Source organism: Anopheles merus, chromosome 2L (assembly GCF_017562075.2).
Source record: "Anopheles merus strain MAF chromosome 2L, AmerM5.1, whole genome shotgun sequence".
NCBI classification, from domain to species: Eukaryota; Metazoa; Arthropoda; class Insecta; order Diptera; family Culicidae; genus Anopheles; species Anopheles merus.
In genome coordinates, this window is record NC_054083.1 from 13,153,987 (window position 1) to 13,167,513 (window position 13,527).

The 13,527-nt window shown below is 43.4% G+C and overlaps 1 long non-coding RNA gene across 1 annotated transcript; it reads right to left on the bottom strand.

The window, feature by feature from the left end:
• Positions 1-12,035: 12,035 nt before the first annotated feature.
• Positions 12,036-12,589, bottom strand: LOC121594326. The gene is made up of 3 exons (XR_006004937.1): positions 12,548-12,589; positions 12,164-12,476; positions 12,036-12,089 (listed from the first exon to the last, which is right to left on the bottom strand). It is a non-coding gene; the product is annotated as an uncharacterized LOC121594326 (long non-coding RNA).
• Positions 12,590-13,527: the final 938 nt, after the last annotated feature.

Sequence of the window (13,527 nt, forward strand, 5' to 3'; positions counted from 1 at the left end):
AATTGCTCTGCTAAGCCCGTCTTCTGGGGTGAAAAGCACTATATCATAGTCTTTAAGAGGAGGAATGGGTTTTGGCCTTGATCTTAGTATTTTTGTCACTTTCCACAAGGGCTGCGACGCTTTAGGCATGATTCAAAGCCTATCTCTGAATTGTTGGTTTCTAAAAACCTCTAACCCAGCGGTCGGCAAAGTCCGGCTCGCGGGCTAAATGCGGCCCGCCGCAACATACAATCCGGCCCGCGAAAGCTTTTGACTGATTTTGAAAGATGGGAAGAAACTATTCGTATAAAAATGAATATCTTTTAGAATAACATTTTATACCATCGTACTCTTTCAACTTTAATTAAAGTACTTTGGAATGACGGATCGATCTCCCGGCCCAGATAACTCAATAATGTAGCCACTTGTAGCTCTGTCTTCATTTTTAGCTTCTTTTGAAACCTCAAAAAATGAACCTTGGCTCTTTTGCGATGCTTTGATTGTTGCCTAATAGTACCAAGATGTTGGTGACCAAAACGCAGACACGTTCTTATGCGACGACAGACTTGTGTACGCAGTCCATTTAAGACGTTACGGGGCGTCATTCGTTGATGGCGCACGCTTCTACATTGGTTGGTTCACTGTTTTGGTCATCATGGTAAGAGTTCGACTGATAGAGGTGTCAAGATGAGGGTACTGATAGAGGTTGTCTGTTGTCTCATGGGATACTACTATTCAAAGTGCAATTAACGTTTTGTTAGAGCGGGTGAAGATAATTCCATGATAAACCTATGAATTTGTCAATTTGTTAATGCAACCGTTATGCAATTTTAACATTGTTTCAACACGACAATAATACTTTCGGAATGAAGGAAATCGCACACGAATTTTAATATTTATGAGATATACTAAAGCCTGATTACAATAAATGTATTTAAAGTTTTGCATGCGACTTGCATTTGATGGGAGATCATTAGACTTTCACCAACGCAAAACATGCAACAAAATTTTAAATATTGAGAAACAGTTCCATACATTTTCACGCGATAATTTTTTTATTTTGTTTTATTCTTTTTTCTTAATTTGACACAAATCAGTTGGTTTTCCCTTTAAACTATTTTGGGGATATTTTCGATCGTATTTGAAAGCAAAAACAAATATTTATAAATCCCTGTTGTTTTAACGAGAACGACGATTCCACACTATTGCTGTTTACGAGTACAACAATTATCAAAGTGCTTTTTCATAAGGAATCAGTAATCAATTGATCTGACATAGCATTACTTATCCATAAAGCTTTTGTATAATTACTGAATCTATTTTTGTTTCGATAATTTTTCAGCCGTTCAGACTTTTGTATCATCCCCGGAATATCCTCAATATTTTTTGCGGCGTGGGAGGATGGGGTCTTCAGGAAGCGATATTGATCCTTTTATGTTATGTTTTAACTGATCACATTTTTGGCCATTTATTCCCGATGCTTAAACATTAGAATTAATATTTAAAGTAGGTAACACTAATTTTGAACCATACTTGGATGATATAATTACAGAAAAACAACCATAATACCTAAAATGTTTCTAAAAGATTAAAATGTAATAATTTAAGCGTAATAATAAAAAAAACCGCATTCACCTGGCCCGCGGCACTCGCTCATTTACTAAAGTTGGCCCTTTGCCTCAAAAGTTTGCCGACCGCTGCTCTAACCTGTTTTGAACTAACTTGGCAAGATTTCGAAACTCTCTGTAAAGAATTCTATCTCTCGATCGTTGATACCGTTTTCTTACCAGATTTTTGTAAGAGATGAGCCGGATGGTGTCGGCATCTAGCTTCAGCAAATGAGACCGAAGCTCAACAACTGGAACTGCACGGTGGGCCGCTTCTTCTATAGTAGTGTTAAGCCCTCTCAACGCAGCATCGATATCGTCTGAAGAGTTCAGGTGGACATCCGGGTTTAGATTCTCGTTGGCGTCAAACAAACGCCAGTAAGTTTCGAGGAAGTTCTTCCTTCTACGCCAAGTCTCTTGCATGTCGTTATTGATGGTCACGACAACCGGTAGGTGATCCGATGTCAGAGCAGTTGTTGCGATCGGCTCGTTGATCTTCTCTTACATGTTGGTGAGGAAGAAGTCAATTAGGGATGAACTTCTACCTTCTTCTACGAAGAACGTGTGCTGTCTTGGGTGCACAACTGTGAAGGAGCCCGATTGCATCGCTTCGAACAGTATCTGCCCATTCATGTTGCAACGCTGGTTACCCCAAGATTGATGTTTCACATTCAGGCAGGTCTCCTGCAATCAGGAAATCTTCTCTTGTTCTGACAAGCGTCGTCAGGTCTTGCCTGAGCAAGTTGGCAGTGCCGTTCGAGTATGCTGCTTGTTTGGGACAGTAAACAGCAAAAAACTTAAATGAACTACTTCCAGTTAGCACTTCTATTATAGCCGCTTCGATGAATCGCGTATTTGGTAGGGAGAGAATTCGGAATTTGAGCTTGTGATGGACAGCTATACCTATTGCTCCATGTGTGTCTCGATCGAGCCTTATAAAACTGTGGTTTGGTAGGTAAAACTTTGGTGAGATCGTAGATGAGTTTCAGTGATGGCGATAATGTCTATTGCTTCCTTTTGAAGGAAGTTGATGAACTCCAGTTTTTTGGAAAAAATTGAGTGTGCATTCCAAGTGGCAGCTTAAATAGCCATGAGGAAGCTCATCCATTATCTGTCGGACCAGCATGGTGACTTGCTGGTCGCGAGGGCGAGGGTTGCCTTCTTCGAGGCATTGGCAACAGGCGAGGTATGATGGGGTTTCGGCTCACGGGACGCTCGTTGCTGATTCTGCTGTGGCTGTTGATGCTACCGTCATTGCGCTTGACAGTACTCTGTTTGCAGCTGTTGTTTTTGAGGCTGGACCTGCATTTGCTGACTGGGTGGTGGTTGCAGATTTGATGCAAGTTTTTCTATTATTTTCTGCTGTTGCATGATTTGCTGCTGCATCATGTTCATCTGCTGTTCCATGTGTTCAAGCTGCTGTTGCAACGGATGATAATGGAGTTGTGTCAGCGACTGCCGCTGTTGTTGTGTCTCGTGTTGTTGACCTAGTGATGTGTGTTGCAACTGTGAAGGTTGCCCCTGTTGCAATCTAGTTGATGGCAACTTTTGTTGTGATATCACAGGCGTGACTGCTGTCTGGGAGGGAGGTGGAATACAGCTGACTCTGGAATTCCAGGCGGATTCAACGGGTGGTGGTGCTAGATTATAGCGCGGTGCTGTCTTTTGATGGTATTTTCCGTCACGCTTTTCTATGAAGTCACGACGAGCTGGGAAGTTATGGTTCAAGGGACTGTGATTGCCCTCACAATTGGCACATCGCCTTTTGTTCTCCAGCTCAACAAAGCACTGTTTAGCATGATGTTCTCCACACTTCATACAGCGTGTTTTCATAGAGCAATGATTTTACCCATGACAGAAGCGAAAGCAGCTTTTACACAGTGTCACTTCATCACGTACCGGGAAGTATCGTTCCCAGCGAACGTTAACCGATTGGATTCGTTTAACTTTTTGTAGCTCTTCAAGTGTGGTTTGGCCTTTATTGAAGGCGACCACGAAATTTTTGAACGAAGCTTTGATGGCCACATTGCTTTCCATCAAACGGATTAAAGCTGGTCGTGGAAGTTCAGTTGTCACTAGCCATTTATCCACTGCTTCTGGGGTGCCGAACCGCAATTCCTTCAATATCACCTGGAAAGGTTTGCCTCCAGGGAAATCGTGCGAGTAAAACTCGCGTTTCAGTTGGTTCAAGCGACCAACCACGGCTTCAAAACCATCGCGCGTATAGCACGAGATTTTCGTGTAGTTTCCCTTTAGGAAGTTGAAACTGGCATCAAGTGTGCCGGTGTTTGCGAGAGCGTTAAACTCTGCAAATTCCTCTTCGAGGAGATCCTTTACGATTAAAGGAGGAATTCTCTTCTTCTTCACCGCTTACTTGCGCCAGCACCATTACTTGGTGGAACCACCACCAATTTCGACGGAGCCTTCTTTTTCGTAACATTTCCCTGCATATAAACACATTCCGCAGGGCGTTTGCGATCACGGTCAAAAGCCGGATCTATCGACGTCAGTGATTCCTCCAACGCGCCGCACTCACATATATACACACACGCACAAAACGTTTCACTGATCAATTTAGCAAACGATCAATTGCGCAAGATCTACACTTCCACTCCCGACCGCAGTTAGAGAACGTCTGCTTCTTATTAGTCCATCCTTTCAGTACATTTATTAGCTCCTGAATCAGCGATTTTTCGGCTGTATCGGATGTTTTCGATGATGGTTCAGGAACATTTTTCGAGGAACACTTGATGCAGAGCCATGGTTCATCTGTTCCCGGTTCGCGATTCAGCTTTGCACAATTCAAATGGAACCACCTGTCACAGTCATCGCATTGAACATTATTATCCGTCAGATCTGGCTCATTGCACAATCTGCATGCGCCTTTCTTATTTTCTACAAAAAACTTCTTCCTGGTCGCCATGTTCGACAGCAAACAAATTCCTCCTCTCGTCGTTATTCGAACAAATATGCGGGTTGCTGGTATATTCGATATCGTTTCACAGTAAAACACAGCTCTTGAGATTGCTTCGTACCGTCACGACATCTTCAAAAGCCCGTGCACTCGATATTTTTGCTTGCTTCAAGCAAGATTGATGTAATGGAACACTCCGGGAGGTTCCTGCCTGGAGCCACCAATGTACCGGGCCCGACGGCCAAGCCGACCGCGAAGGTTTCAGTCGTTCTGGAGCGCTGTGTAAACCGTCTACTGCCACGGAACAGAATGTCCCGGGCAAAGGGATTCGGGAGCGTCGACGGTCCAACTCTCCTTCGCCAAACTACTAGTTCACCAAAGGCTAGTTACCTGGTTTCTAATATAAATTGGGAGGTCTATTCCCAATCTACTACCAGAACCCGCTCCTGCCAGCGGGGGGTTACCACTAACGGACTCCCCCCCCCCCCCCCCCCAGCTGGAAATTCCGCCCGTTTGAGCCTTTCTATTTATTTTGTTATCGAACTTTTAATTCCTACATTTTTCTTGTCTCCCCGACAAATAACGGGGAGAAAGTTCGTATATCACTCATACATTTTGTGCCATTCCGTGAGCCTTGTGCATAATTCGATCCCTAGCGAGTCTCCATATCGTAATCCCGTTTGTGTCAACGCGCGGAGGTATTCTCCGACGTTACGGCTGCACACTCGTCGTCCGTGAGGCCCGTTCTTCTGTCGGCCAGCTGGGAACTCGGCAGCTTGTTCCACGGGGGAGGCTGGGCCTCGACCTCCGCATTGCCTTGTTCCAGCCGCCTACGCCTCCTCTCTCGACTATTGCGCCGCCTATTAATCCGGCGCCGTTCCAGCTCCGCCGCCAACTCTTCCACGTCGCTGACGACCCTGTGGAACTGCTCCTAACTCCCCGGCCTGTCGTCTTCGGCGGTACTGCTGCTGCATGAAGTTTCGGCGCAGTCGTCGCATCTCCGCTGTCCTTGGGGAGGGAGGCAATCCCCGGCTGCGCGGGGGGATTGGTGACGCTGGAGGGCTGACCTCCTCCTCCTCGATCTCCCCTGTCGGCTCCGCTGCATCGTTGGCCGCTGCGCGTGCCATCACTGCTGGAACAACCTGGGCCTCACCGAGCCGCTCCTGCTGACGCCGTTGTCGCATTCACCGGGCGCTGCGGTTGCGCACCTCTCGCCGTCTCAGTAGTCTTCGCTCTGCCTCTGCCATATCCTCGGGCGGGCTGGATGCAGGGTCTGGCTGAGCAGCTTCAGCGGTTGCCAAAGCTTGCTGCGGTCCCACCACTCCGCATTCTCCAGCAGACGACGAACAAAATAAAAATTATTAAAATTATAAATTTAAACAGCCACCTTTGATGCGGTCGCTGCGCAACAATTGTATTAACAGATTTCTCTTGTGAGTCTGGGTTGTAAGGTCTGTAACATAAGTATGTATTGGTGATTCTATTTCACGGAATGCTAAATGTTCCAGTATTTGCTTTTGTATTTACTTTTGCAAACAGTTTTGCATTTGCTTTTGCTTAAAATTCACTTCGCATTGTTCTACATGGCGCGTCTAATATTATTCCTATTTTTTTTTGTTAACAACTTCTTTTATTTAGTAAATAAGAGAGTGAAAACAGTTGGTGTCGTAGAGAGTAAATTTTTCGTTACTTCGATTTTCTCCTGCTAGCGTGTTAGCACAATAGCTGGGTGTTAGAAATCCTATTTAATTAGAACCTAATTTTAAACTATTATCAGATCAGCTAAAAGATAAGCTCTTTTTATTTTTTAAAAGAACAAAAAAAAGTTTTTTTTTGTGACAATAAAATCAGGTTTCCTTATCAGTTTACATCGAAAATTTCTCTTTGTACTGGAAACATTATGTTTGGTGTAATGAATGAGAAGAGTTAGTTAGTTAGTTATTTTATTTCCATTTTTAAAATTTCATTAGAATGTACTATAGTTTGAAATCTTACGCGATAATGGGTACGAATGTTTGTTCTCTCCTCATTGAATTCGATTCTTAATGGCAATCTTGGCCGGAAGGACTTAGTAGATTTCTAACAATTGCTAAATTAACGAACAATTTAGTTAAGGGGAAAAAATACAACTGGAATTGAAAACCCTTTGGCTGAATACAAGACTTAAATTAATTTTCACTGCTTATGAATGAGAAGAAAAAAGATTATTTTCCGCCTGTTTCAAGTATTTTAGTGAGGGACATAATTCTCTCATTATAAAGGACTTGGGCCTTATGCTATTTTTATGACTAATGTCTAATGCAGCTGTCATAACTACAGGTTCAAGACCATCCATTCGCTTGCAAGGCTCGACGAGAAGTGCCGAGTTTTATTATTCATTTCTCTCCTTACAGTTATATGATATAATACGCTATAATATAAGTTGCTATAATCTAATCTTAAATCTACAATAATGGATATAACAGCAGCGATGTCAAACATTTGACTCATTTGGTAGCAAGGGCCGCAACAAAGTTTTTATAAGAAATTATATGAAACATAAATCGGATCGTTAAAATATCCTTTCATTTTTTATTGGGATAACAGTTACGTAACATCACTAAAAAACTTAGTGCAAAATTTATTTTATTAAATCTAAGAAACGTTTTACTAGAGAATGTTTATGGGAGTTTATTTGCAACTGGACTCTCTCTTTCTCTTGTTGGACTGCTCAAGATAGAGCACGTCGATGTGACATGGCCCAGTCAACAATAATTCTCCAGGATGCTCGGTCCCTTGCTACAGCCTCCCATCCATGTGGACACCCGATTTCCGACAGGTCTCGCTTCGTTATAGCTCAGACAGAGTTTTTTGAAGAAAAAATGCTTTATTTGTGGATATTTCTTAGCTTGAGATTTATATGTTTTAAGTGCGGGTTCTAGATCTCTAGCTTTTCTGCGCTTTTTAGATGATATTGCCAGGAGGCAGGATTGTAACATTGTTCTGTCAGGAGACAATAGAAGAGTTTAAGGCTGATCACCAGAAATAGCAATACAAAAATATAAAAGCTCTCTCACAAGGATTTCGTACCGGTCTCACTTGCTGAGGAGCATTCACTATAAGCCAGAAGAAAAAATATAGCCTTGCTAGTACCTTTTTATGTTTTTAATCGCGCTTGTTTGTCATACTACAAGACCATATGTTGTAAGAATAATCTGTTTAAAAACTGTGTTGTGTTCTGCATTTGACTATTTTATTAACACTTATACAACATACAAAATAAATAATAAAACACAATACACAATACACTTTAAAATATAAAAGTACGGTGGCCGCGCACCACCAGGAGTGATCCGGAGTGATCCGGACTGATCCGGAGTGATCCGGAGTGATCCGGAGTGATCCGGAGTGATCCGGAGTGATCCGGAGTGATCCGGAGTGATCCGGAGTGATCCGGAGTGATCCGGAGTTATCCGGAGTAATCCGGAGTGATCCGGAGTGATCCGGAGTAATTCGGAGTAATCCGGAGTAATCCGGAGTGATCCGGAGTGACTGATCCGGACTCGGAGTCGATGGCGGAATGCGTTCGCGCCGATGTGGGGCTGCTGTGTTGCAGCCGATGCAACTTGTGCGTTGCCGATCCTTTGTTGTACTGTCGAGACGGAATGGCACGTCTGCGTGATGTGAGGCACGGCTCGAGCCGCGGCGGAATTTGTGCCTCGCCGATGATGGGCTGAACTCGAGCCGGGCGGTATTGCTCGCCGATGGATCCTAGCCGTGCTGCTACTGGAGCTGAGCGGAATGCATCCTCGCCCGATGAAGCTGGTGCTGCAGCATGGGCGGATGTGACGCCCATCCGAAAATGCAGCAGCAAGGCGGAAAGCTGCCTCGCCTGTGGTGCTGCTGGCGTTGCTGGGGCTGCCGACCGACGACCTTCACACGTCGCCGAGAGTGTGCAGCGCTGCCCATACGGTCCCCTTGATGGGACGGCAGCCGGGGGCCTCGGTCTTGGGCGGTGGTGGCGTGTGCCCAATCCATCCACGGGATTCCGGACCTTTGCCATCGCGATGGCCTCTGCGATGATGCAGCGAAAGACGTGCCCAATCGCGATGGCGTCCGCGAGTTCGTACTGGGATCCCCCTTACGCAGGAGGATCCCATCGCTTAGTGTTGACCCACTAATACAAAGTCGGAAGAAGTCAAACAATGAGAATAGCTTCGAGTTACTGGGTCAACTCGACAAAAACGAACCTCGTGCTAAACAAGCTGCTATCAATACAGGGTTTTCCACGATTTATTGGTCAGTTCCCACGATTTTTTGGTGCGTTCCCACGATTTATTGGTCGTTTCCCAATTTTTTTTGGTTTCATCCCACGATTTATTGGTCGGTTCCCAAATATTATTGGTCGGTTCCCATAATTTTTTTATTTGTCGCGATATAATTTGTATGTTCTATATGTGGGGAGGTGTGAGGTGGTGTGGGGTGGGTGAGGTGATGTGGTGCGCTACGGGGTGGTTTGGTGTGTGGGGTGGTGTGGAAATATGTGGTATGATATGTGATGAGGTGTGACGAAGTTCGATGGGATAAGGAGAGATGATGGGAGTCAGAACGGGGTGACGCGGGGTTGGGTTGGGTTTGGTGGGATAGTGTTGGATGCATCATAGGGGTGTAGTAAGCTGGCATGAGGCGATGTGCTGAGACGGGTTGTATGTAATGGGTTGAAGCGAGATGGGGTGATAGCCGGTAATGGGGTGGGGCGGTCCCGTGGTACAGTCGTCAACTCGATCGACTCAATAACATGCCCGTCATGGGTTCAAGCCCACAATGAACCGTCCCCCCGTAGCAAGGATTGACTATCCGGCTACGTGGTAATGAATTAAGTCTCGAAAGCCTATATAGGCCGGCATGTCCGTGTAGGACGTTATGCCAAATAGAAGAAGGGGTGGGGTCAAGTCTGATGGTATGGGATAGGATGGTGTAGCGCGGGGTGGGATGGTGGGGGGGGGGGAGGTTGGGGGTCGATGAAGCAGCGCTGGATTGTAGTCTGTTGAGGTTGGGAGAGGTGGGGTGGGTTGATACAGGGTTTTTCAATTGAGTTTTGACTAGCGGCATACTTTTTTTTATTCGTCGCAATAGATTCTTGACTAGAATCCTCTACTTTTGATTGCGAGCAATGGATTATTGACTAGGAGCAATTGATTTCAGCAGGCCGTTGGCTGTCAGCTTAAGAGCGGTCCGTTTATGACATCCGGGTGACAGATCGATTTGAATAATAATATGATGGACATAATAAAATTCATCTATTTATTATCTAGTACGGTATATGTGATTGTTTAATATGTTCCACAAAATAAATGCTAATTTATTTTATATGTTTTGAGTGCAATTCGTTAATTTAAAGAGAAAAATATTCATATAAAAACCATTCAACGGTTGTGTTGAAATATGTAGTAGTCGACCCGTAGGCATTAACTGCTCATGTGTTGACTGGATGGCACCGCGGTAATCGCGCAATGTTTTCCACACTGCACCAGAGTCCGTGAATCAGCAGCAAATTACAAAAACCGCGGATTAAAATATATGTATATACTTGTTACTGAATCGTCCTCGTTGTGCCAAAAGCGGTACGTAGTTCTCTACAAGATACTTGGAATGTTCGCTCACTTACGATTACATGTTTTAGGTGGAATACAGTGTTTACAAATCGATTGCAAGTTAACAACACATTTTGAGGAAACGCACTGAAGCTACGTGTTTAATACAGGTACCGGTGCATATTTATACAGCTCTCAACCAAAAGAATGCCTTATTTATGTGTTTTTTTTTTAACTTGCAGCAATTATGGAAGCACTCGATGCCACTCCACGTCGTCGTAACAAAACCACATCGGACGAGGACAGAAAACGAGTGATAACGGCCTACGAAAATGGTGTTGCCGGCAAGGATATTGCTTTAATGCTAAATTTACACCGAGCAACAGTGTATAGCATTATAAAGAAATTTTAAAAGACTTGGAACGTGGAAGCTGCGAAACGTGGAGGTAACCGTGCTAAGCTGTTACCAGAGGAGGCAGTACAGAGCATCCGCACATGGATTGACGAGGACTGTACCGTCACATTAAAAGCATTAGCCGAGAAGGTCCACGAAAGGTACAGCGTTTGTGTAAGCACGTCTACTATTGCACGGCAAATTAAAGGTTTAAATTATACCTTTAAAAGAATACACAATTTGCCAGAACGAAGGAATACTAGTAGCACAATTGAAGAAAGGAAATCGTATGCAACGATGTTCTATCAATTGTCCGTTGAAAATTCCAATACAGGAATTGTATTCTTGGACGAAGTTGGTTTTAACCTTAGCATGCGTACATCGCAAGGCCGATCGCAGAAGGGAACAACCCCAACTCTCGTCGTACCTCAATTACGATCCCGAAACATTTCTATAATATGCGCTATGGATAAAAATGGTATCGTACATTATCATTCACACAACAGGGCTGTTAACCGTGAATTGTTCAAACAATTCATTCTACAACTTAAAGAAAAATTGAGGACACGCGGGATTGATGAATCCTATTTGATAATGGATAACGTGGCATTCCACAAATGCATCGAGGTTAAGGAAGCGATCGGCAACGAAGAGGACAAAACCCTATATTTGCCTCCCTACTCGCCTTTCCTTAACCCGATCGAAAACATGTTCAGTAAGTGGAAAAACCTTGTAAAACGTTCTAATGCACAGAACGAAGAAGAGCTAATGACAGCGATAGCAGATAGTTCAACTTTTATCACTTCGCAGGACTGTGAAGGATACTTTCGTAACATGACTGCATATTTGGCTAGATGTTTTCGAGGTGAAGTGATAGAAGATTGAAATTATCAGATGGCTTAAATTACGCTTCATTTTTTAAAATATTTGAATTCCTTCTACGTTCCTTCTTGTTTTGTTTTGAATTATAAATACTATGTAAATGTTAGTTAGATAATTTTGGTTTTCCAAAAGAATTATTGTAGTATGTAAATACTTTTCCATTTGTTTCATTTGAGATAGTTTTAGATTGATGAACAGCATGTGATACTGATAAGATGCAACGAGATTTGATGAACTATTTAGTGAATTATAGATTTCAAATTAGTTAAAAATCGTTATCTCCTTGAATTAAACAAGTCACCCACTACAACATATAAAATGCATGAACTCCAAAGATGTTGGTTTTACTATTTAATCGTGTTATCCTATTTATTTATCATCATTATTTCAGCATTTATCTCTAGTGTTTTAATTTTTAAAAGTGTTCAGGGCGCAAAAGCATCCCAGAAAATGAGCGTAGATGGCAGTTGTTACCATTACAAGATAAAAGCTCGATGTACCTCGACGCTTTGACCGATGAATCTTTCCGTGTGTCACAGCCAAGAAACTCGTACCGGACAACAGCAGACGAAACCAATAAAACCTAGGAACGCAGACAAGAGATTCGCGTTTGGTCAGGTCGCGTCGGATCACAGCAGGCCGATTTTCATCTTCACGTTCAAAATAGTCACAACGTCCGATGTCATCCGGTATTTGTAGATAGGCTGTAGATTGCACTAAGAAAATAGAAATGCATAATGCTATATGCAACATTATGATTTCTCTTTTATTTAGTAAGGCATAAGCAGTAAACGTGCTTACACACACGCTGTACCTTTCGTGGACCTTCTCGGCTAATGCTTTTAATGTGACGGTACAGTCCTCGTCAATCCATGTGCGGATGCTCTGTACTGCCTCCTCTGGTAACAGCTTAGCACGGTTACCTCCACGTTTCGCAGCTTCCACGTTCCAAGTCTTTTAAAATTTCTTTATAATGCTATACACTGTTGCTCGGTGTAAATTTAGCATTAAAGCAATATCCTTGCCGGCAACACCATTTTCGTAGGCCGTTATCACTCGTTTTCTGTCCTCGTCCGATGTGGTTTTGTTACGACGACGTGGAGTGGCATCGAGTGCTTCCATAATTGCTGCAAGTTAAAAAAAAACACATAAATAAGGCATTCTTTTGGTTGAGAGCTGTATAAATATGCACCGGTACCTGTATTAAACACGTAGCTTCAGTGCGTTTCCTCAAAATGTGTTGTTAACTTGCAAGCGATTTGTAAACACTGTATTCCACCTAAAACATGTAATCGTAAGTGAGCGAACATTCCAAGTATTTTGTAGAGAACTACGTACCGCTTTTGGCACAACGAGGACGATTCAGTAACAAGTATATACATATATTTTAATCCGCGGTTTTTGTAATTTGCTGCTGATTCACGGACTCTGGTGCAGTGTGGAAAACATTGCGCGATTACCGCGGTGCCATCCAGTCAACACATGAACAGTTCATGCCTACGGGTCGACTACTACATATTTCAACACAACCGTTGAATGGTTTTTATATGAATATTTTTCTCTTTAAATTAACGAATTGCACTCAAAACATATAAAATAAATTAGCATTTATTTTGTGGAACATATTAAACAATCACATATACCGTACTAGATAATAAATAGATGAATTTTATTATGTCCATCATATTATTATTCAAATCGATCTGTCACCCGGATGTCATAAACGGACCGCTCTTAAGCTGACAGCCAACGGCCTGCTGAAATCAATTGCTCCTAGTCAATAATCCATTGCTCGCAATCAAAAGTAGAGGATTCTAGTCAAGAATCTATTGCGACGAATAAAAAAAAGTATGCCGCTAGTCAAAACTCAATTGAAAAACCCTGTATCAACCCACCCCACCTCTCCCAACCTCAACAGACTACAATCCAGCGCTGCTTCATCGACCCCCAACCTCCCCCCCCCCCACCATCCCACCCCGCGCTACACCATCCTATCCCATACCATCAGACTTGACCCCACCCCTTCTTCTATTTGGCATAACGTCCTACACGGACATGCCGGCCTATATAGGCTTTCGAGACTTAATTCATTACCACGTAGCCGGATAGTCAATCCTTGCTACGGGGGGACGGTTCATTGTGGGCTTGAACCCATGACGGGCATGTTATTGAGTCGAT